The sequence below is a fragment of the Thermobia domestica genome, chromosome 1, assembly GCF_964235325.1.
Source record: "Thermobia domestica chromosome 1, izTheDome1.hap1.1, whole genome shotgun sequence".
Classification (NCBI taxonomy): domain Eukaryota; kingdom Metazoa; phylum Arthropoda; class Insecta; order Zygentoma; family Lepismatidae; genus Thermobia; species Thermobia domestica.
In genome coordinates this window covers 374,711,272-374,737,755 of record NC_137454.1, presented here as the reverse complement: position 1 = coordinate 374,737,755, position 26,484 = coordinate 374,711,272, and the positions used below count along the sequence as shown (strand labels likewise).

At 36.6% G+C, this 26,484-nt stretch overlaps 1 protein-coding gene and 1 long non-coding RNA gene across 3 annotated transcripts in view; one reads left to right on the top strand and one right to left on the bottom strand.

Moving 5' to 3' along the window:
• Window positions 1–26,484, bottom strand: part of LOC145664483 (uncharacterized) — a 197,418-nt gene that overhangs the window by 42,137 nt on the left and 128,797 nt on the right. The window lies entirely within an intron of this gene.
• On the top strand, window positions 4,065–8,481 carry LOC145664496 (uncharacterized). Its single transcript, XR_014127450.1, has 3 exons — window positions 4,065–4,211; window positions 5,417–5,513; window positions 8,369–8,481. It is a non-coding gene; the product is annotated as an uncharacterized LOC145664496 (long non-coding RNA).

The following is a 26,484-nucleotide window of genomic DNA, read 5'->3' as shown; positions in this document are numbered from 1 at the left end:
ACTCATGAGGCCGGAGATTGAACCAAAGATCCGTCGCACCAAAAGGCTACGTTCTACCTCTGAGCAATCAACCCTTTCCTTCCGCAGTGCTGATGAATGACGTCATACTCTAATGACCTGGTCATAATTCTCCAACGTAGTGGTCTTCTACACACGTCTTCCTAATTGTTCCCCACTTTTCCCCCCCAAGATTTCTAATTAAATGAACAGCGAAATCATATTAAAATAAAATCTTTGAGTTTTGTCCCACGGTTATGCGGGGCAGCCTAAAGGAGACGGTGATGATGAGAATGAATTAAATGATGGAGTGAAGAAAGTGGAGGGGAACGATAGAACCCTGAGAAAACCCACGCACACGGTGTTTGTCCACCACAAACGTACACTCATGTCCAAAATTATTGTCGCATGTCTATAAATATGTTGTTTTACAAATAAAATTTGATAACGAATTCGCCCTGTATTTCTTATAATATTGGTATGTGCATAATCGGCAAAGACATGTATGTGGCAAATTTCATGTCAAAAGAGCAGTAAATAAGAATAATAAAACGAAAATAAAACTTTCTTGTCCATTTGTTTTACTCATTCTAATTTACGTGCTTATAATTCTTTCCCTACAAAATTTTCAACAAATATACATTTCTCGATTATACACATAGTATCGGTATTAAAAGTATCCTGTAAAATCATTATCAAATTATATTCTTACAAGAAGACAGTTATAGATATGCGACAATCATTTTGGACATGAATGTACATTTTATTGTTTCAATGATTTGTGAAATAGTATATTTTCTAGTTATATTAACACCTTCAAAACAATATTTCCTAAAATTTATTTGCAGATATCAGAATGGTATTTGGCGAAATGCAATCTACTTTAGCTGACCTTAGTGAAAGTGTATCTTCCGTCGAGAAGAAAGTCGACACACTTCTAAGTAATGATGTGAGTGTGAAAGCAGAGTCCATAAAATCCGAACTTCTTGGCCCTCTGCCTCTGCGAACGTTGGATGATTTTGAAACATTTAAGAGAAAGCTTGAAGATCCGAACTTCGGAAAGAAATATGTAAGTGTCCTATCAAAACTGTACAAGTTATGAAGCAGGTTTCAAATCTTTGTTATATCTTTTAATTTACGTCTTTTTGGAACATCTCTTTTTTGACTAAATGTTAGCATCAACTCCATTTTGGCCAATTTAGCCATTATCATGTGTATTAGCTATGGACTATAATTTTGGCAGTAGCGGATCGTAGTCTGTAAAAACACCGGTTGCAATGTTGCAATATCAAAGGTATGTAGGTACGTGCAAGTGTTCCCCTCCCCCCCAAAAAATATTCTGGAAATATGAAGAGGAAAGTCTTTTAAGCTCTATTTATATATTATTGATTAAATGGTTTCTCTAATATTGATTTAATATATAAGCTATTTCCTTTTTTTCAAACAACCACTATCAATGTACGTTTATACACTATTTATATACAAAACCTCTACACTCATGTTATTGAACACGAGATAAATCGAATATATAGTATGTGCTGTAAGCCATGAATGATGGCGTTAATCCGCAGTTAAACAAAATTATTTAATTATATAATCTATGCATTATTTTGGAATGGAAGGTCTTTCTTCGATCTCTTGGGCTTCAAATTTTCTATGACTTTATTGAAATCTGAAATGCTGCTCGCCAAGTTTCTCTGAATAGAAAGCATCGCTACCGCAAATATTTTCCGCTTTATTTTCTTTAGGGTCCAGAAACACCTTTCTCCTCCGACAATATGCATTTTGTTAGCATTTCTTTGTATAAATATACGGTACAAAAAGTCCATTTTCAGAAACCACGTATTTTTGTCTGTAAAGGAGCATGAAATCTAAGATGTTTTCCTTCGAAAATGAAAAAAAAAATAGTTTAACATTCCAGCAAATTAGGCTAAAGAAGACAGATGAGTATTGGAAGTGAATGATTTGATATTAATTTATGCTCTCCGCCGGAAATCGAACACAGAATCATGTGCACGAAAGACACAGAGCTAGGAATTAGACCAGTAGTAAGACATTTTCTTCTTCGAGACTCGATCGATCCCCACCCCCCAGAATAGGGTTTTTTAAAAAATAAACCTTATCCCAAGAATTTTCACTTTTGTATTATAAGTGTTAAATAAAATCTAATGACTTCGAACGACCGCCCCCCAAACTTTCAGCTTGGATTCGTCCCTGCTACCACCAGACTTATATTTGTTCTTCGCGAGTTTGTTTTGTGAATAACTTCTTTTTTCCAAGCGTCTGTATCTCCCTCACCTTATGAATTGAGTCAAGCGCTGCTAAGCGGAGAAATTTGTAACTATTACAGAAGCTGACCAGTTGCGGAAGAAAGGCAATCGCAAGAAAGCTATACGGGAAGATAGGAGCGATGCAAGAATAAATCCACTTCCCCATGTTAACAGATAGGAGCTTGCTGCCATATGCTCGATATTACTGCTTCCAGTGGCAACGTTCGCTGCCACCGGAAATGTAAGTCTCTGTCTTTTTTCCGTTTTTTAATTTACTTTTTTCAGAAATGCATCAATACTGTTTTTGTGCTCAAGAGCAGAGGTTTATTTTTTACTGATACACTACATTAATACTTAAAAATAGTTTTAGTATTAAAAAAAATATCCGGTTGAACAACCATGCAACATATAGTACCAGCCGCCGCTGAATTTTGGTCAACTTGCCATTCATACTTGCTAATATAGTCATTTAGGCGGCAATTAAATCTTTTGCAGTCAATTTTTTTTTAGAACATATGAAAAACCTTTAAAAAAAGTAGTTTATCTTGGTATTTTTCTAATTCTTCTGTTTACAACAGCACTTACATTGTCACAGTAGATTAGATATCTTTTATCAGTCTCACCTATCCGTCACGGTAAATTGGGATTCCTGAATCTGGTTTCTCCATAGTCAGTTGTTTGATTAGTTTCTAGTGTATTTTTAGTTTGGGTTGGGTTTTTCTTGTTAAGATGCGTGCATGTGTATGTATATATTTTTGTGATAAATCAATAGTGTTATCAAGACATACCCAGCATTTAAAGTTGAAAATAATTAAAGAGATTTTATTACTTCTAGTCAATGAAGGAACAAATTATATTGTGAAACTGTTTGATTTGAGGATACCAAAAGATAAATAATATTAGAAGATCTTTGTAAACTAGTAGACAAAAAGTACCAAATTTTTACTTTCTTTGTTCCTAAATTCTGTTACCTATAATTTAAGGTAAGTTGAACCATTTTTAGCTAGTTTCTGTGCGTCATTTAGCTATTTTCTGACACTACTTGTTGGCAGCACTGATTAACCCACTGTTTCTTGTTACTGTTGGAAGTGTATGTAATTTCCATATACATACACGCACTCACACACACACACACACACACACACACACATATATATATATATATATATATATATATATATATATATATATATATATATATATATATATATCAATGGTTGAGCGCCAAAAAGGCGTAACTGCAATTTTATTAGTTTAGAGGCTTAAGTGATATGTGCCTCTCTGGCACAGAACCAAATGCTAATAACTCAGTTATACCTTTATATCATTTTCGAATAACGTTCCAAGGATAGAGATTTTCATTAAGGCGTCTTGGCACAAGAAAATTCAATCCATTATACATGTCCTCATAGCATTAACTCAAAATATGAAAATTCGACAGTTACGCCCTTTTAGCGCTCAACCATCGGACAATGGTCCCTTTAAATAACCGCAATTCCGATATAAAGCTGAAAGTTACCAAATAAATCCCATGCAAACAGTTTTTGTTAGTCACGTAGCCCATTTGATACGGCCTTCCATGAAACTCAGAACTCCACGCCCTTTTTTTCACACTTGACATTACGGTATTTAAAAATTAATCTAGTTTAATTCATGCTTCGTTATTTTTTTTCCACGGGTAGAAAAACATAACAATACGGACTCATATATATTGTTTTTCTTTTCGATTTCAGCATGCATTAGATCTAAATAATTTCCTTTTTTCAGGTAAAAGTATTACTGTCAATTGGTGGTAAGGGTTTAAAAGGTTTCGCTCACAATGCAATAAGAAGAACTTTGTGCGACAAGCTCGCAATGGAATTCTCCTACTCTGGCAGGAAACCAAGGATCATGAAGCAAAAAAGAACACCTTTGGGTCCACCCAAATGTGCAAAAAGATCCACAGTAAGTTGATTTGAAAAGTTGTACTGAAATATTTAACTTCATTTATTTATTTATGCTAGTAACCATACAAAATTCCAGTTTGCTAATTACTAAGTCTTACTTCTCTCGTACTGGACGTGTATTCTCATATTAGTATGTCCCAAGCAATCAGAAGTAATTCTTCATGAATAAAGTATGCTTTGAGTATTTTAGGATGCTTTTACTGTCAAGTAGTATAATATGTAAATGTGTTCACCCTTACTGGGTGAATATAAAATCTGTGTAGAATATATAGGAAATTCAATAACTAATCCAACACTCTATGTTGTAAACAAAGCTTTACTGGCAAAGTACCCATTTAAACAAATCTTTGCTTGAAAAAGCATTCAAAAACAATTTGTAAGGTGTACGGAAAACCTAAAAGCAAATAAAATTCCAAGGTAGGAATGATTCCAGGGCTAAATAAAGTCAATAGTGTCAACGAATTTAAATTAAAGTACAGTGTAGGAATCACTATGTGAAGTATAATTTTGCACCAGACTTTTCGTGTATACCTGTAAATTTGATACTGTCTACCACACGAATGTAACTTTGAAAGAATATAACTTTGTTGAGTTGGCAACACTGTTAGTCTGGTAGTATTACATAGTATGCCAAACTGTGTCCCCTGTCGATATTTTAAAGGTGCAACATTTCAGAGCTCTTTGTCTAACACTAGAACGCAGATAAAACACTAGAAGAATATAGCTTTGGAAGTTATCATAATTCCAGTATAAAAAGAGAAAAGTTGCAGGCTTTCAAGACGGCTTTCAAACTTTCTGTCGTCTTCGTCTTTCAATTTTTCGTGACAACGAAGTTAGCCAAAACCTAATGGTTTTTTGTAGTGTTATTTAAGGTGACTTGAAACGTTGACTCAAAACCATATCACCACTAACGGAAGAAAGTCTTGTATAGAAAAATGTAACTTTTCCATTATATAATATACCAAAACTGTGGTGAAAGATAACTTTCTATAGTACCCTTACATAAAAATCACAAAATAGGGGCCTAGCTTAGGTGACTTGAAAAATAATATAGGAATTAGTTTCAGCTCTAGGTATCCACGTTTACAAACCATACCATAATTCCGTAAAGCTATTTAAGAGGGAAATTTATTTCAAATGACTTTTTTTTTTTAAAGAATAAAAATCGCTGGTATTTGCTTGAAATTCTATCTTTCTTTTCAGCTGCTGTTCGTAAGATGTACACCGACGCAACAGAAGAAACGGTGAAGGAAGTATTGGGTCTTTGGCTGCAGCAGGCGAAGCCTAGACTACTGCGTAGGTAAGTATAGTTTTACCTATTTTCCTTACAATCACGAGAGAGAGAGGAAAGTTCTTATCATCACTAAATAAGCTAGGGATCTGCAACTTAGTGAAATGAGATAAAATATTTACCTTGTATGTACTTATTATTTTATTATCCCTTATAATTTAGCAACTTGCCTGTTACTTTCCTCGGAGGGTGGAAATTTTAACTAAAATCGAGATTCATTACTGTTTACATTTTTATTTTCTTGTCTTCTGGAAGAAAGTACCTCTGTTAGTTTAATTTTATTTTTTGATGAATTTTTTTAAGACTAACGTTTATTCCTTGATTAATTTTGGTGTTGATTACTTCTTTTTTATACTGAAGGAAATTTCATTTTTTGAAAACTGCGATGTCACAGTAATAGAGAGATAGGCACTTTTTGTTATGTTTGCCTTCTAAAAACATTTCCTACCTGCTGCATGAAAAACAGAAAGCAACTAACCTCTTTTTGTCTTGACTAATTTTAGTGTTATTTTACATCTTTTCTATCTACTGAACGAACTCATCTCTTGAGAGAAAAACTACAATACCACCCTCTTTCTTGATTGATTAGAGTTAATTACTTCTTTTCTATACTAAATGAAACCATCTTAAATTCTGGAAAACTCTGCAATGCCATTGTAATAGAGAAATATGCAATTGCAGAATCTTTCAGACGATAAGATTATTTCGTTTAGTATAGAAACAAGCAATAAAGCACTATAATTAATTAAGATACAGAATGGTATTGTAGTTTTTTTTCCTTCTCAAAAGATAAGGTTTCATTCAGGAGATAGAAAAGTAAAATAACATTAAAACTAATCAAGAAATTTTTTTTCCTAGAAGATAAAGACTTCAGCAGTTAGAAAATTTTGTTAAAAGACAAAATAATAGTAAATGCACGTTTCTCTCTTACAAAGACATTCCCGAGTTTCCCGGAAGATAAGACTTCATTCAGTATGAAAAAGAAGTAGTCAACACCAAAATTGAACAAGAAACAAAGGTTAATGTTTTATCCACAAGATAAAGACTTCATTCAGCAGTGGCAGTAATAAAACTAAATTTTAAAAAAAGTAAGAGTAGTTTTTTCCCCAAAGACAAAAAGATTTCAATAGGATGAAGCACTCAAAGTATGCGTATGCGTAAACACTCAACAACAAATTACCAGGAAAATAAATAGGGAGACTTAGGTCTTAAAATGCATTCAGAATTTGACTGGATTGAAGTAAATGAAGTGATTTGCCTGCTTTGTGCCATGTACACTGAGAAATGTTTCTGCTTTCAAAGATGGGATATAAAGAACTAGGTCGATAGGTCGCAGGAGTATTTATTACTTCTCTATAATGAATTGTGAAACGACGCTAATGATTCCGACACGACGTTCCATGAATATGGGTCAAATAAACTTAGTGTTACAGTTACGGTAATGAGTCATCCCTTCTTCATTTGATATGTATGATGAAGGCAATATGCATGTCTTCCTATCAGTGATTCTTGTGTTTTGAAAGAATGAAACGTTGCAAAGATGTATTCCTCCGCTGTAAGGCTCAGGATTGAAATCCGTTTGTTTTACTGTCACAAATAAATCCAGAGAATTGTTGCTCAACACCTCCTTACGTTTTAGTCACCAGTAACTTTTTTTTAAATATTTTTAAAGAGAAATATTTCATTGAACCTCTAAGGTATGTTCCAAACTCGTTGCAAAATGGTACGAAGTTGTCCGTGTACACGGTACCTATTTTAGTAAATTCTTACGCTTTTCCTGTAAATTGCGAACTACACTTTCCCATGCGTTCTGTTGTACATTACGCAGGATAACGCCTTGTAGGTCATCATCTATCATTTGTGTTGCTCCGTGAAGAATACAAGGTATATAGGTTCACACGCTTATGGCCTATCTTTCCTGTGAATCGTGAGATCAGATTGCATTTCATACAAGGCATGGAGAGAAAATTAAAGAAATAAGTAAATATTTGTTCTTCCATCCCTCAGTGATTTCTTATATCAGTGGTCACTTCGTTTGTTTTTCGTAACGCCGTACTTATACAACAGTACCGAGTGAGTCAATATGACATTTTCTGGATTTATCTCAATTGATGCTCTCACAGAACGATGCACGTTTTCAGCTAGGAAAAAACTTCTACTGAAAATTTACTGGCACTAGAACATTGAAATAGGTAAAGTGAATAAATACCATGCAGTGGTACCAGTGATGAAACGGGTCACATACTTCGTGACTCGTGATCACGAAGTAGTCAGATCCCTGACCCTGTTTGACCCAGACATATCCGTGCGATCCCGAGACGACTAAATATCAGACTATGGGAGAGTATGTTGTAATTGTAACAAACGCGATTCTTTCCTTTCAAGTGTTTCTTATGAGTGATCGTCAAAATTTAATCGAATAAGGCTGTAAAACGTAAAATGTAGAATATAAGGGATTGCGCTGAACCGAAATAGTGTTTGGGTAATGTTTGTGTATAGTAGTGTTTAAAATTACTTTATTAATTTTCAGTATGGGAAGATGAATTATATTTTATTTGACAGTCAAGACACTTTGAATAAGAAGTGTCACACTGCAAAGGTGAGCTCGATTAGGGTATATTAATTCACTATAAAAATTCTACCGTAATGCTATAGAGATCATATTTGGAGTGCTTCCAAGCCATGGATTACCAGATCTGAGAAACGAGTGCCAGACTCTGTTGCCTTGTGTGGCACTTACTTCAAAGAATAATAATGTATTTTAATGAAAGCGTATTTATAAGGTAAACAATATGAATGTTTTCTTTTAACTGTGCAATCAATTACATGTTTTACAGTACGTATTTATGATCGTTATTTTGCAGAGAACGAAGAAATTCAAAACCTGTAGTGGAAGGTGACACCGTTGAAGTTGAGGAACCCAAGTAAGGAAATAAGTTAGAAATAATACAAAAAATGTAAATAAGTTCAATAAATAACATTGTAAGACAAGCTGATTGTTTTCATGAAACCTTATATCAGTTATTGCGTAGAATGTAGGGACAATTTATTTCAATTATGTAGCAGCAGGATGCGAAATAATAACAGTTATGATCGGGGAGAGAGAGGAGTAGATAAATAAGTTAAAAAAAATGCACTGGAAAGTTTTGAAATGAAGATTTCATATATTGAACATCCAAAATTATTGAACTATGTAAGGTTAGGGATAATGCTTAACCACTAGGTTGTCCACTAACTGCACAGATTTACTGTAAATAGTTTGTATACTTCTGACAGTGTCAGTGTCACCATATCTCGCCAGTAAATTATTGAGGATGAATTTTCTTCCAAAATTTTGAAGTGTTTGAATGGCCATCCTCAGTATTTCGCACCGTGTGTAGCAGTGGTTCTAGGATTTAATTTATATTTCTTTCTTTCCTGAAATCTGATAATTTAAAAGTTTGCTTAGCCCTTGACGTTTGTCTAGTGGTGTACGTCTTTGCTGCGTCTAGGGTCGTGGTTGATTCTCAGTGGAAGACCTTACAAACACTGAACGCATTACTGCGGATTCTACAGATCAGTGTCTCATATAAAGCTTCGTGCTGAAACGGGACGCTCAACTTCAACATCAAACTGTGGTTAATGGTAAACTAATTGGATGCTGATCTGCCAGGTCGCATACTATATTCACCAAGAAACTCAGGAAAAGTGTTGCTTTCTATATTGAGATAAGATACTAATCTCAATAGACTGGAGTATGGGGTATATATTCAACACCAATGTTGTGTGAGACATGGATTTATAATTTAACATGATATCTCAATAATGTTACTCAACAGAAATAAACCTCGTGCTGCAAAGACGCATAATGGACGAAGGAAAGAAGCATAATACAGATTGTGAAAGTATACATATTTTGCTTTCATTTTGACCGAACACAACTATTCTTTTTCAGAACATTGCTTATGTAGGTTTAACAGTTCTTTCGTCCTCACCTATACGTTTATTTTTGCAGAATTGTTGTCTATATGAGCTTGATTTCATTTTGTATAAGGTTTGAAGTGAGGTCCAGTAGTGTCAATCTTGATACAGATTTATTTCTGCACGTGAGAAAATGATTCATCTGGTTGGCGTCATGTATAATGTTTGATGGGTAGGTTAGTATAATGTTCAGTGTGTAAGTTACATAAATGATGGTGTGTGTTCTTTTGCCATCTGAGGGTGTTTGGATATTGCCACCACTTTATTGGCATTCTTTTAAAAATATTGCAGAAACCATAGCCTACTACTATGTTTACTATTAATAGTAAGTATGGTATGGTTTCCCCTATATATATTTAAAAGAATGCCAATAAAGTGATGGCAATATCCAAACACCCTCAGATGGCAAAAGAATACACACCATCATTTATGTAACTTACACATTGAACATTATACTAACCTACACATCAAACATTATACATGTCGCCAAGCAAATGAATCATTTTCTCACGTGCAGAAATACATTTGTATCAAGCTTTACTGAGAAGCTTACAATAAACGAGACATATTAAGCATGTGCTAAACTTGAAGTGAACAGCTTCAAATAAGCTTGAGGTGACATGCCAGTAGCAAGCATTATGTACCACGTTTGAAATAGACTTGAGGTGACAAGCCTGTAGCAAGCATTATGTACCACGTTTGAAATAGACTTGAGGTAACAAGCCTGGAGCAAGCATTACGTACCACGTTTGAAATAGACTTGAGGTGACAAACCTGTAGCAAGCATTATGTACCAAGTTTGAAATAGACTTGAGGTGACAAGCCTGTAGCAAGCATTATGTACCAAGTTTGAAATAGACTTGAGGTGACAAGCCTGTAGCAAGCATTATGTCCCAAGTTTGAAATAAACTTAAGGTAACCAGCCTATAGCATGCTTTATGTAACAAGTTTGCAATAAGCTGGAACTGACAAGCTTGAAACAATCTTGCAGTACAAGCCTACACTATGCTTGTCGCCTGTCAACTTCGTCGCTTGAATCAGCCTTGATATACGCTTACAGACTTGCCGTAACAAGCTTGGGACAAGCTTATATCCTTGTCACGACAAGCTTATATCGTGCTTGTTGCAAGCTGTTTCTGCTATCTGGGAATCAGTGGCGTATGAACTAGGCAAATAAAAGAAAGTTGTGACGTCATGTTATCATGTGGTAAAGGAATGTGCCTAAGGGTAGGGACATGCCGAAGATCCCTCGCGATCGAGGTCGAGGTTTAAGTCGCGGTCGCAACCTCGATAGTGGCACAAACACATGGATTCAAATGGGTAAGCACATGCCGAAGATGTACACTACATAGCGACATAAAGATCGACCGCGAGGGTGAATTAGTGGTCGCGATGATGAACAACTGAGTTTGGTTTTACATCGATGTTCGCTGTAGCTCGTGTTCTCATTGTTTCTACTTGAAGCGCTGCACGGAATAAAGTCTTCATTTGTTTAGAATTTCGTCTGCAGAAGATTGTGTGTGTCTATTCTCGAGAGGTTTTGCTGCACTATTATCTTTGATTATGAAAGACATATTAATAGAACTAATGAGGAATGTTCCAGCAATATGGAATAAGAAACACAAACAACATCATAATAGGTACATTTTAAACAAAGAATGTAAGAAAATAGCAACTTAAATGGGAATGTCAGGTGTTATTTATTTGAGAATTATTCTGTAGCTTATTATTATATAAGGCAGTGGCGGTCACAGGGAGGGGGCTTTCGGGCTAAGTCCGTAAATTTTGGAATTTTCAAAGAAAACAAGAAGCTACTGTTAATCATATCTATGCTTAAAAACTCCACGCACCCCCCCCCCCCAATTTCAGAGATTAATAAAAAGGGTTTCTTCTAAATTCGTTATTGATATAAGGTAAAGAAATACCTGTAAAGACAGGCACGTATCCATAGGGAGGAAACGTTGAATAATGGAATTCCTAAACTTCATTTGCTGCAGTTAATACCCTCTCCACCTCGAAACCTGAAGACATACCTGATTTATTTATTTATTTATTTATTAAATTTTACTGGGAAACGATTTCTCGCCTGAGTGCTGAAAGAGGACATTTCTTCACAGAAAATTGAATAAAAGGTAAAAGTCTTTGATTTAGAATATTGATCGAGATAAACAAGAGATAAGACTCAAATATTTCTGCGAAAAAAGAAACGAGACTTTGCCATTTCTCATATCTCGTCTCGCGTCCAACCCTATTTATAAACTGTTTGGCCCTTTCAATTTCAAAATGTGGTTTCGCAGTGATTTTTTATGCACTGACGGAATAATTTCACATGCGTCACAGCAATGTTTCTCCTTTACTGAGAACTTAACAGCGAGGGTGTTACCTCCTCGCTATGCGCGCCCTTTATCCATCTAAACCTAGACATCGAGGTAGCGACCGCGACTTAAACCTTGACCTCGATCGCGAGGTATCTTCGGCATGTATTTACCCTAAGCAAACGAACTGCAGTGGGAGCAGATGAAACATGCAGCGAATGATGAGCCTCTTTTTTCGGGCATACAATAATATGAATGTGCACAATGAATAGCAACAATGCATCTCTCTCATTTGCTAACAGCATTTAAAGAGAACTCGGAGCCCCATCTTCACACGCCACAAACGCTGTTAGTGTAGCCAACAATTTGTTTGAAAATTGTCTTTTTTTATTTTATTTATTTATTTTTTTTAAAAAAACCATCGATGGCGAACAATCAGTGTACTTAACAAAAATGAATGTTCCAGTTGGTTGTACGAAAACATCTCGCGATCGTGGGTCAAAGCAAAGATATGACAAAATCACAAACAGGCACCTTTTTCTTGATGTAAAAGTACTTAATGTAAACTGATATTTCTTATATGCATTTTGCAGAGTAAGTCGGTGTTATACGATCTCGAAGTAACATTTTCACGTTCTACGCTGAAAACACATTGAGAAAAAAAATCAACTATCTTAATGAGAGGGATAAACTAAAAATAAATAATTAAATTGTAAAATAAATGTCATTAACATGTTACGTCATTCATTCATTTTGTTTTGCCTTCACATAGAGGAAAGCCTACAGAAAATAAGAAGATACACACACGTACATAGCCTGTGGAGGAGGAAAATAGAAAATGGAAAATGAATTGTTATTTCATTTTCATAGGTCAAGGACTAAGGTAATTTCCTCAACTTCGCCACCTTGTTTTTCGTCAACTTCTGATGCTAGAAACAAGGACGATGTTCCCACGCCTACTCATCCTGTGCAAAAATCAAATCAAAAGAAATGTAGGAAAAGGAAACAAAAGGAAGATCAGTTCTGTGGATCTTGAGGAAAAAGTAAATGAAGATGTGTATAAAAATAATTGTGCCGAATGGATTGAGTATGGATTTAGTGATATTTAATATCATTATTTGTGCCAAAATGTTTACAATGACATGACTTTACTGTGTCATGATTGTACAAGCGCGTAGACTGCAATAAATGTTGAAAATATCACGGAGAAACAGAAAGTGTCACGGTGTAAAAAGAGTGCTATCACGAAATAACTAAAATATTTCATGCAACATAAATTTTGTATTTTTTTTTTAAATAATATACAATTATCATAGTTTATTATTTGCTTGCAGCAGTGTTAGACCATTCTTGATTCATTTGAAGAACTAATACATATGAGGTGTGTTCAAAAAGTGTGAGCACTTAATATAAGTATTATTGTAGTCCTTACAATCAAAGCTGAGACCTGCACGGTCGAATTTTTGAGCCCAAGCACTAGCCCAACCCAAGTAGTGATGTCAACCGGCTTGGCTTGGTTCAACTGATCGAAAAGCTCGAGCCGGCTCAGTTGGGATGAGCCATCGACTCGGCTCTATTGAGGCGATGTCTCGAGCCGGCTGATTTATTATAATCCATCGACTCGGGCTCAAGTGAGCTATCGGCTCGAGCCGGCTCAGTTGGGTGAGCTGTTGGCTCGGCTCACTTCTCAGTTCGCCTCGACAGTGAATGAGTTGAGCCGAGCTGCTTGAGCAGTTAACAACCCTAAACCTGTGCCGAGTAGTTTTGAACATGTTTGCCCGGTGGCCTATAATTTTTACTATTTTTGGCGCTAGCCCGAATACTTCCTACTCCTAAACTCCAATCCAGAATCTCATAAACAATTCCCTTGCCTTCTGAAGACTTCTAGACGACGAAGATCGGCAGTTAACTAGTTTTTAGTATTCAGATACATTTTTTCGAAAATTATGCTGGATTCCTACACTAACATAATCTAACATAAAGTAACCTAACCTAACCGAAACTAACCTAATCTAACCTAAACTAACCTGAACTAACCTAAACTAACCTAATGTGAACAGAAACTACCAAAATTATAATATTTTTTTAGAAAAAATAGCTGGACCCCTTCTGCTAAACATTGTCCAAGAAATCCTCTAACTAGTTCTGCTAAAAGAAGAACTGTAATCGATTCTTGATTTTTTCGTGGTGGAGAAAATTCTTCCTCAAGAAAAAGCAAAAGTTTATTGGTAGTATAGTAATGGTTGCGTTGAGCCATAAGGATTTCGTTTTTAAAGTAATTTTAAAGTGCAAGACAAGCATCTTTTGCTACTTTGCATAATAATTATTTGCATCTGTGTATTCCTTGCTTTTCTCTTTATCTCTTCTTCAAAATGTCGGGAAAACTAAAGCTGATCTCTTCGAATATATTTTTTCCTTCCATTTGTAATAAAATGCTAGAAATGAAATGAAATCTTTTAGTTTTACGTTATGCCGACTAGGCTAAAGGAGACGGTAATGAGAAATGAATGAAATGGTGGAATGAAAAGTGGGAGGAAACGGAAGAATCCAGATAAAATCCACGAACATAGTGTTTGTCCACCACAAAGCCCACTTGGCGCTAGCTAGGATCGAAGAAGGGACACCACGTACCAGAGGTGAACGCTCTACCATTGAACCATCGTGCCCCCAATAATACGCTAGAATATCCATAGTGTCATTAATTTCATTGAAATAATAATAATAATAAAGTAGTAGTAGTAGTATCATTCATAATTATATTGTCTAGGTAGGCTACTTGAAGAGAGTGCTTGAAACACACAGGGTTTAGCTCGATTTGACTCGTTTTGGCTCGACTCGACTCGAAAGTCGATCCGAATTCGTGTCGAGTTGGAGGAAATTCTCCATTGACAAGAGACAATGCAAGAATTCATTCTTTTGAAGTTAAACGACGATTCACTTGCGGTGTCAATGACCATATTGAAAACAATTAAACTATTTAAAAATCATTTTGATGGAGAAGACGACATCTTCCTTGCTTCGTGACAGAGAGTTTCACAAAGCCATAGAGTTGATTTAGGTATTCTATTAGTTGGAAGATCAATTTCGATTTTAACATTATAATTTTGGTTTAGGGACTTCTTTCTGTATGTGTCCTGGAAATTAAGTTAACTTAATTAATATGGAACTAAAATTCATGTATTTTTTCTTGCAATGCTAAGGTTTGATTTTTTGTTTTGCTACAAAATAATAGTATAACATTCTCTTTTGCAGGAATTCCAAAGTGGATATTGACAAACTAAGTAGCTCATTGACAGTTTGAAGCAAGAAGTATATTATGGAATTTAACTAATCCTCAGTCAAACACTTAGTATTAAATGTAACATCAGCTTTAAAATTCCGAATGTCAGCAATACTGATTAGCCATTGAAGCAGCTCTAAGCAGTTCCTACGATCTTGCATAGGTGTGGAAAAGTCATCAAAATACGCTATTGAGGGCTCGATCATTACTCCGCCATCTAATTGTATTAATCTTTTTTTAATTCTCAAAGGGGTTGAGTTCCACTTGTGTATCTTTGGTCTATCTTTTGTCTACACTTGCATTCTTTTATTCAGAAATAAAACTCGCCGTAGTTTAAAGTGTTCCAAAGAAATATTTCGCAATTTTGCAACACCATGTTTAAATCAGTCATAACTACGTTCAGAAAATGTTCCAAGCTGTTTCAAGAGATGTATAATACATGCAGCATATCTGGATTATCTTTCTTTAGATGTGCTTGCATACCATTGTCCTGCCCAATCATTTTGCCAGCAATTTCAAAATAACAACCTATGATTTGTGAAGGTAAAATCTAAACATATCAAGTTCTTAAACAGAGATCGTGTAGTCATCTTTTAAGAATCAACCAGCTTGAGAAGTCAAATTTTTATTTCGAGTAGTGTAAAAGTTTTTGTGGAACCTCCGATTCACAGAAATTTCAAGTCAAATAGCAGTGAGTTCCCATGTTCATTTCTAAGAAAGGAAAAAGAATTGTAGGGCTATATGTAATAGGAAGGAAGAATAAAATTAAACTCTTCCACAACCCAAAAGGAAAATAGTTTTATGTGGTAAAATTAACATGATTTTTGTTTTTGGGAGCAACTAATGATACCAGACTCTATATCTTCTTTGAATTGATGGCAGGATTAATTCATGGATTTCTTTCTTAGTGAGTCACCCGAACGTTTACCCGGAATTCCACTCTGGAAGCACTCGCAACATAGTTGAGATCCCTGGACTTTCAATTTTCGGATGGCCCAAATTGTGTCCAAGTACAACATTAATATAAATGAATCAATTATAGAAAAGTTATCATCTAGTTCTATCTTTAAACTGTGAAAGAAATAACCTCCGGTGCGTGGGGTTCCTGGTTCGACCTCCGACTAAGTAAGTTTGTGGTGGACAACATCGTGTTCGTGGGTTTTCTCGGGGTAGTTCTGTTTCCTCTCACATTCAAGTACACCAGTTCATCATCATTCACTTGATTTAATTGTCATCTCTCTTAGCTACGTAAAGGGGGCAATCATGGGATATTAAACTAAAAGATTTCAGTTCATTTCTTTTGTAAAATAAAAAAATAAGGGTATTCTTGTGAAAAATAATAAATAAACTATCTCACCTTTGAGGGTTTTTTTTAATACCCATGCGAAAATTTTACGTTGCCTAGCACTAGAAGGTGTTGAAAACGGTTATTTCCTGTTTCACAGAATGCCTTATCAGTGCACAAAGTTGCCTAGTTTACCCATTCCCGTTTCGCAGAATCACATGAGACATTTTGGTAGCACCTCAATATTAGAAATATTTGGTGAAGGGAACAAAACACCAACATAAATCTAAAGAGGTACGCCTTGCAATAGAACCTTATTGCACAAGTGCAATCGTGACTTACTGCAACAAGAACAAATTTCAAACAAACAGACACAAAAAAAATACATTGAACAATAATGGCGTGAACCTTAATAAATTTAGTATACTCAGGTGCGACCTTATCTTTACTGGAATGTAATTTCAACTATCCAATTGAATGCAATGAAATACCCTGATTGAGGAAAACTCATGGGATAGCAAGTCACTGATTCGCGGTATGCTCAACGCCACCTGCAGGGTTCCGCGACGAATTCAGTTGTGTGTAAGACGTTGTGGGAACTGACTGTGTGAGTGATCCAGTAAAATTCAACGTCGTCGTGAGTTGACGGCATTCGAACGTGGCATGGTGGTGGGTGCCGACGCATGGGACATTCAATTTCGGAGGTGGTGCAGGAATTCGGCTTCCCACGTTCAACCGTGTCGAGGGTGTTCCGAGAATGGGTGAATGAAGGTGTCACAGTATACAGCAGACACCATACCGAGCGTCCAGAGGCCCTCAATGACCGAGATTGGCGACACCTGGGACGATTGGTCAACAGAGACATTAGGGCAACTGTGTAACAAATTACGGCCCAATTCAACACTGTCCGTGCTAGAAACGTTTCCCAGTGGACAATTCGTCGAAACATGCGTGTCCTCAGGTATGGTCTGCAGTACCGTCAGCTGTTCGGAGATCATCTCCACCCGTTTGTGATGTTTCAATACCCTGACGACATTGCGGTCTTTCAACAGGACAATGCGGGGCCACATCGCGCCAATATCGTCCATGACTGGTTCGATGAGCATGCAGGTGAGATCCAACGACTGGACTGGCCACCCAGAAGCCCTTATATGAACCCCATTGAGCATATCTGGGATGCCCTGGAACTCAGGCTCCGGGCATTGGATCTTCAACCCACGAACAGGCCACAATTGGCTGCCGCTCTGCAGACTGTGTGGTGTCAACTGCCTCCGGACGTGTACCAGAGACTTGCAGACTTTGTTTCACGCCGTATCGCTGCGCTCCACAGGCCAGAGGGGGCCCGACCAGATCTTAAGTGGGTATCCCATGAGTTTTGCTCAGTCAATGTACTACATATAAGTACAGAATAAGGCCAACCTCGTCACACCTAAACCTACTTTTAAGAATATCTGAGTATGACTGTCTAAACGTCTGCACAATTTTCTCCGCAAACTTAAATTGCCTGCTTCCAGGAGCCGCAACCTGGGACTGTTCTTGCTTCAAAAGTACAATGAATCTGTATATTCTATAGGGATGATTTATGCCTGCTTCCTATTAAACTCCTCGGCATTGTTCGTGCTTTTTTCGTTGTTGATACAGATTTGCCATTCCTGTGTCTTCAAGAGGAACGAGTGGGAATGCATCTGCTCTCTTAACCTATTTCCTCATATCAATATCGGCCTTGTAAAGTGTAGTCAACCCAATATCTTGTACCTTTCTCCATATACGGTTTAGATTGGGTAAAATGAAACAAACAAGTGTACATCGCTTACTGAAATATTTCTCTTATAGCATTTATTGCCGCTTGTTCAAAGTCAATCATAAATTCTTGCACACGAAACTGAAAGCAACAATATTCAGCTTTTTTAATTATTATTATTTATTTGCTAAAGCATTGTGTGTACTATGACTGACTTTTGATTTTCAATAAGCAGAAGAGGAATGGGAAAAAAAAATGTCCGAAATATTTTCCGTGCGATATATATAACTATGAAGATAGACGTGGATGAATTTTAAATGTTCCAGCCGTCAGTATCTTTTCGTTCCTTCCACCTTATAGAAATCCCCTTTCACTTTAGGGTATGCTGATATACCAGCCATCTTGACTTAATCAAAATTTATGAAATAATTTACTTCTGGTGTAGTACTGATTTTCCACAAACAACAATAAACAACAACAATAAACAATAAAATCTCTCGTACAGACTTTCCACAAAAAGAATAAAATCTCCCATTCTGTGAAACAGGAACACACGCGTTGGTTATTTTTGTTCTTCAAACATGGCAACGCTGAGTCAGTTTGAACCTCTTTCTGCGGAACAGGATTCTGCGAAATAGGAATATACAGTTGAAAACATTTATCTAGCATTAATAATTAACGTAGAACAAAATATTCTTCCTGGAAATAGTTATTTTTCGGATCTACTGGATTCCAAGTTAGTAATTAAGGGTTAAAAATGGGATAATTAATTTAATAAACAAGCCAGAATAGTAAATGGAACTACACATACTGTGTAGATTCAAGTATGTTAGAAATCTATAAAATTAGAGATTATTGATTTATTCAAGATCTACATCATAATTATCACTTGTAACTACGAAAAATTAAACTTTAGTTATCTATTTCGGTATGTGTTTTCTTTAAGCGGGACAATGTAATTTAACTTAACGTGTGTAAGAAATTTCGCATTATGTACAGCATGTTCTTGTATATTCCATATAAAGTCACTTTTATAATTTAACAGTTAGATATGTTTTGCAATTTTCCGCAGAAAATCGTTTTATTTGTTTGCTTACCGAAAAATAAACAGATATTGCCCTCTATCTGTGACATACTTTTTTTGTGTGTGACGAATAAAAATATTTAACGGCAAGTCCAGAACAGGCATGACTTCGCAAATTCATGCATGTTTGTTGAAGCAATGTGCGTACATGTGTGTGTGTCATCTCGCTATCATTTCGAAAAGGGTGTGTGTGTGTTTCACAACGAGCATCAGTTGATCCAAGCAAATGGGCGATAAACAATTGTCTTCGTGTGTTATTATATAGCATTTTATGAACCTCAAAGACATGGCTGGAATGTATCAGCCAATTGCGAGGAGAAAGCGTGTGTGTGGTTGACCTACTGCGATTCCGGACTAGACCTTGACATTGGGAAGCACTACGTCATCAGCTGGGACTGCTGAAAAAGACAAGTTGAACCGACAGGAAGTGAAGAAAGAAGTCGGAGTGCCCATGGCATAAAAGATATCAGACTTAAAAATAAAATTTAAATGCAACTAGCAGCAATAACACACTTTCTAAAAGACTTTATAAATTAGCAATTAGATATCTTAAGGACTTACGAAGAAGTGATAAATGATAATCGAAAAATGAAATGTGCAAGTTACCAGTAAAAATGGATAACCATACATACACCATTTGGGTTTAAAGGGAGTTTTCAAGTAAGTAAGAGTAAGTAAGAGTAAAGAGTAAGTTTTTCAACTTCTTTGGGTTTAAAATTTAGATTTCGGTAAGTTATGACCAATGGCACCACTTTTCATTTCTGGAACAGACCACTTCCAGGTAAAATTAGGGTTCAAAAATAAAATGTAGGACAATTTAGGCAATGCGGACTGGGCCAAAATGGGTGTCATTCGATTTGTATTCACACGTACATCAGTAACTGATATTCCATTTTCCCGAAAATTCTATTTTGGCCCCGAAAATGAACGAAAATCTGGAATTTGGGATCTTTGGTTTTCGTTAATTTGCCGGATCAAAGTAGAATTTTCGGGAAAATGGCATATCAAATTATTCATATATATGTGAATACGAATCGAATGACACCCATTTCGTCCTAGTCGGCCTCTGGTCCGCATTGCCCAAATTGTTCCATTTTTTTATATTTAACCCCTAATTTTACCTTGAAGTGGTTTGTTCCAGAAATCAAAAGTGATGCCATGGGAAATAGCTAATTGAAATCTACATTTTAAACCCAAAGAAGTTGAAAAATACGGGGCCACAGTAACTCCCTTTTAATCCACCATTTGCACTTTTGTTAGTAGTTTTCGAACTTAATTTACCAATTGGTATAATTCTTCAGTAATATATAGAGAATTGTGTTCTCTTTACACCAAAGAAACCTGAACTTCAATTGGTTGATTCGTTAGAAAACTATTGGCAAACTGACGAATAAATATGCATTCTCATTTTTGCTAGGGTGTGTATTAGTTGAATGGATTCAAGCTTAACATCCCTTTCAACACCGAGACTATATGAGACATGGACCTACACCTTAAATGGAATAGAAATTACATGAGCTCCTGTCAGGAACCAAACCCAGGTCTCCCGTGCCAAGGACACATGTTAACTATATTACCACGAGAAAAGTCTGGCAAGTGTATAACGCCATTAATATAGGTAACCTTTTATCTTTTATCGTCGAACAGCACCTCCAAGATATTTTGGTAGTATTATTAATGAAAAATGAAAATGAAATGAAATCTTTGAGTTTAACGTCCCACGATTATTTTCTTAAGGCTGAGAGAGACGATGATTAAGGCATAGGAATGATGATAAAAGCATTGATGGAATGAGAAAGGGGAGGAAACGGGAGTACTAAGTGAAAACCCACGGGTACTATATTGTCCACTACAAACTTATTTGTCCGGGGATCAAGCCAATGACCCCACACACCAGAGGAAATAGATCTACTACTGAGTCACCGTGACCCCTACTATTAACGAAAATATGGAATATGACCGAATAATAGATATAGAATGTTTTAAAAGTCCTGGAAACATATAGTTTTCTTTTCTCGTTTTTCCTGATTGGTTGATTAATATTTTGACTTATTTAATTGATTGATTGATTTGTTGCTTGATTGGTTGATTTATATTTATGTCAGCAATGAGGCTATTTTGGACGAGACCTACAGATAAAAGTGAAATCTAAACCACTATAGTGTATCCAATTCTCTTTCACACCGAGAATCGAATCTGGAATCTAGTGTACCAAAACCATACACGTGCTTGCTATTACAGCAGCTACGAGAATTAAGTGTCCTCTGCTGCCAAGAACATCGATTAACAGATCAGAGTATCTTTGAATGCATGTTACAGCAATGTATATTCATATCCTACACATCCGCTCCACAGTTGCACTTGAATGCAAGTCTTCAGAGAAACGTACGGGACATTTGCTCCAAACAAATTATCCAACAAGCGACTAGTAAAGCAACTTTCGGGAGACAGAGAATGTAATGAACGCACTGAGACGTTGTCAAACAAAGGTGTTAACAGAGTAGAAAAAGTTTATAGGCGTAAAACCTACATTGGAAGGGAGATCGGTCACTCCATTGGCATTGACCATAATTTAATTTTGGGCAAGTCTTTGAAATTTTGACTTTAAAAAATCTTTCTTAAAATTTTACCACGACCCGACTGAGTCCACTGAGTTTTCATAATCGAATAAGTTATATATCGTATAAGCTGTATAAGTAAATTTTATACATATTAAAATGGGAAAGAAATAATTGATTGATTAATTGTTAAAAACGCCTGAGAAAACATATCCTAAATATGCTGCTACCAGAAATTCAACAAAGTAAGATGGGTTGCATACAACCAAGGGGATAAGAACCCTTTCAGCCAGCTTTCTCAGATCCGACTGGTGATGAATGTTTAGATCATTATCGCTGTCATGACTGTTTACATGCTGGTCTTGCTCAACTTTTGCCAGAATGTCTTGCACTTTTTCTGTGATTATTTGTCGAATACGATAAACATCTTGAGCATCGAAACTTCCAGAAAGAAAGCGATTGTTTTACTAATGATTGTGTTTATATTTCCTGTTTGAAGTACATAAATATTCGCAGCCTACTAAAAACAAACCTATAAGGAGTCACGATGGCCATTAGTAGAGGCTTATATCTTGTTTCAAGAGTCAGATGTTTGATCCCAAGCCATGTGAGTTCGTGCCTGACAGTATTCAGAGAGAGAGAGGGAGACAGAGATCTAAATAAGGAGGGGAAGACAAGCAATGCTGGTCTTGCTCAACTTTTGCCAGAATGTCTTGCACTTTTTCTGTGATTATTTGTCGAATACGATAAACATCTTGAGCATCGAAACTTCCAGAAAGAAAGCGATTGTTTTACTAATGATTGTGTTTATATTTCCTGTTTGAAGTACATAAATATTCGCAGCCTACTAAAAACAAACCTATAAGGAGTCACGATGGCCATTAGTAGAGGCTTATATCTTGTTTCAAGAGTCAGATGTTTGATCCCAAGCCATGTGAGTTCGTGCCTGACAGTATTCAAAGAGAGAGAGGGAGACAGAGATCTAAATAAGGGGGGAAGACAAGCAACGCTAGTTGTCACCCGGGGCAAGAACTCGCCTTAGCGCTCCCCTGACCAACCAAACCAAAACGTTCCCCCAAATATTTGCCCAATTTTGCACCCATTTTGCGCCTTTCCAATCCGGCGCCCAGGGCACAACCCCCTTTAACCCCCCTAGTTACGTCACTGGGGGCAGAGAGAGATACATTCATGTATGCAAGCTTAGAATAGGAGAAACAAATGGTCGGACAGTAGCCATATTCTGAGAAAAAATATGATTTTGTGAAGCATAAGGACTATAGTTTCTCAGTCGAATCTGTAAGCATCACACTCGCAGTTGTCGAATTAAAATGGAAAACTTTTCTTTTTCAATCATCACATGATTACACAGTGAGAGAAAGATCTTAACATATGGAGAATAAATAATTTTTTAAAATCACAGCTTTCAGAGATGGGTTTCGAACCAAGAATCTCTCAATTTTAAAGCCACGACATTAACCACTTTTTTTTTTTTGTTTTAAAGAAAAAGTTAACTAATTTACCGAATGTTCCTCAGTAACTTGATATCTCGAATGACTATTTTTTACTTTATTTCACTTTTTATTATTTTTCGGGTAATTCGCTTTGTCTTAAGAATAGGGACACAAACACAGAAACATCGAGGACAATTAAAATTCCAAAGACTCTTCCACCGGGAATCGAACCCGCGACTCGTATACCAAATGCGCACGTGCTAGCCACTAGACCAGCGGGCAGGACAACACTCAACCGCGGAGAAGGCTATTTGATGAACCATGTTCTTCTCGCATCTTTCAAGGATGTCAACACTTTCGAGATTTGAAGATTGGAAATATTATTTGGAACCATACATTCCATGCAGTGTAATCGGCTACCAGAAAGTAACAAATCTAAATAATAAATTCTGCATATTAGATTGTGCTAAAATTACTGCGGAGAGTATAAAGTATAACGAAGCAAGAAGTTGCATCCCGTATGTAACCCTAAATACTTCGAAATACTGGACGAAACTCTTTCACTTAGAAATCATAATTTAAGAATTCCACATAGCCAACAAAGACTTAAAACTTCCACAAAGATATTAATTAGAGATTCACGACTCCCACATAGATATCAGCTTATACATTTAGGACCTCCAGCTGGATATCTATTATAGATTTAAGACTTCCACATAGCAGTTATAGAGTAAGGATGTCCACACAGATGTCAATCATAGATTCCAAACTTCAATGCAAATAGAAATAATAAGTTTAAGACGTATATAGATAAAATTATGTAGATTAATTAATAGATTGAAGATCTGTATATATCTAAGACGGTTTGGGTACAAAACCTCGCGGCCAGAACCTCGCGGCGACAACCTCGCGGACCAAAACCTCGCCTGGCCAAAACCTCGCCTCCCAAAACCTCGCGGCCCAAAATCTCGCCAGGCCGAAACCTCGCCTGGCCAAAACCTCGCCGCCCAAAACCTCGCGGGACAAAATCTCGCCGGGCCAAAACCCCGCCTGGCCAAAACCTCGCCGCCCAAAACGTCGCGAGCCAAAATCTCGCGGGGCGAAAACCTCGCCTGGCCAAAACCTCGCCACCCAAAACCTCGCGGGCCAAAATCTCGCCGGGCCAAAACCTCGCGCCCCAAAATATCGCCATACCCAAAATCTCGCCTGACCAAAATGTAAATGTTCCAACAGATGATAAGAATGACGGTATAAAAGACGCTGTTTCAGAAGAAGTATCACGGGTATTTGACCAAGTCCCGCGATACCATGTGAAAATTCTATTTCTGTATTAGAGGATTTCAATGTGAAGGTAGGGCGACAGGATGTTTCTAAACTGGTTATAGGGAAAGAAAGTCTGCATAAGGAAAGTAATGACAACTAACGAGGTTAGTTTCGTGAACTTTGGAACATCCAAAAACTTAAAATTTTAACAAAAATCTAATAATATTTATGAAAATATGAAACAATATATGAGTTTTTACGACGTCCCTTGATTATGTCCTATAGGTTAAAGGAGACGTAGATGACCAGGATGAAGGAAATGATCGAATAAAGAAAGTGGGAGGAAACGGGAATAACCCGAGAAAGCCCACGCACACGATGTTTTGTATATTATTATTATTATTATTATTATTATTATTATTATTATTATTATTATTATTATTATTATTATTATTATTATTATTATTATTATTTGTAACGTGGAATTGCATATTAGGAAACACATTGGGTAAATTTTAAAGAAAAGTTTCATTCGCAGCGAGGTTTTGGCACGGCGAGATTTTGGGCGGCGAGGTTTTGGCCCGGCGAGATTTTGTCCCGCGAGGTTTTGGGCGGCGAGGTTTTGGCCACGCGAGGTTTTGGGCGGCGAGGTTTTGGCCCGGCGAGATTTTGTCCCGCGAGGTTTTGGCCACGCGAGGTTTTGGCTCGGCGAGATTTTGTCCCGCGAGGTTTTGGGCGGCGAGGTTTTGGCCACGCGAGGTTTTGGCCCGGCGAGATTTTGTCCCGCGAGGTTTTGGCCGGCGAGATTTTGGGCGGCGATGTTTCGGCCGCGAGATTTTGTCCGTATACCATCTAAGACTTCAGCCCAGATATCAGTTATAGATTTAGAACTTCTATGCAGATACTAATAATAGATTTAATCATAATTACCAATAATAGATTACATAGATATCAATAGTAAATACTAAGACTTACACATACATATCAATTATATAGATTTAGGATTTCCATATGGATATCAATACTAGATTGATGATCTACCTTTTCTCGGCACAAAAATTTTTATATTGGACCTTATGGGGAGAACATGGCTACCGAAGTTCCTCAGTTTCTAAGGAACTAGGTATCTCTAATGGGAAAGAAAAATTTTGCAGCATTCTACAGAAGTTTATTAACGGGTTGAAATACTTAAATTGTACATTTGTCTGCTAGTTTAGCATAAATAAATTATTAAAAAATAAATTAATTAGTTTCTTTTTATACAAATTATAATATGTCTAACTTTGGAACCAATTATGGTAGAAAGATCAACTTTTTTTTGTTTTATTCCTTGAGAAGAAACGACTCTAATAGTTTTAATCACAACCATATCTGATACGCCAATTAAAAAATAGTATTTTAATATAAGTATTAAAGTCCACCTGTCCAAATTTTTCGAGGGTAAGTCACGCCCTACTCTAAGCTTGGCCGCGGAAAGGGTGGGGGTTGCTGAAATGGAGAGGGAAGGGGGTGGATGTCTGAATGAAACAGGTTCTCGACCAGTTTCTGAGATTACCTGTCAGCTGCCAAATACTGTTAGCTTTATAGAGTTTGTCTCCCTCAATGGTTCCATACTAAGAGACTGGACGATGTGGTGTGAAGTATCCTCTTTTCCCCGTTACCTCTGGAAGTTCATCACGATGCATTCTAGAGTGCGCGGGAAGAACAGTATATATCAGAAAACCTGTTATTTTGGAATTTTTCCCCTTCCGGACAAATATTATAACATACAGTAGTGGCAAAGGGAAGGAGGGCAGAGGGGTGCCCCCACGGGATTCCGACAATGTAAAGTCCTGGCCCCCATATATAGGTGTCCGTAAAAAAATGTCCCCTAAGTTCTTTTTAAAATAATGTCTTGGGAATATATTTCAAATTTGAGGTGTTTTCCTGGTAGCCGTCATTTTCCAATATGGCCGCCGCCCTACATAAATCTCTCTCTCTCTCTCTCTCTCTCTCTATATATATATATATATATATATATATATAGAGAGAGAGAGAGAGAGA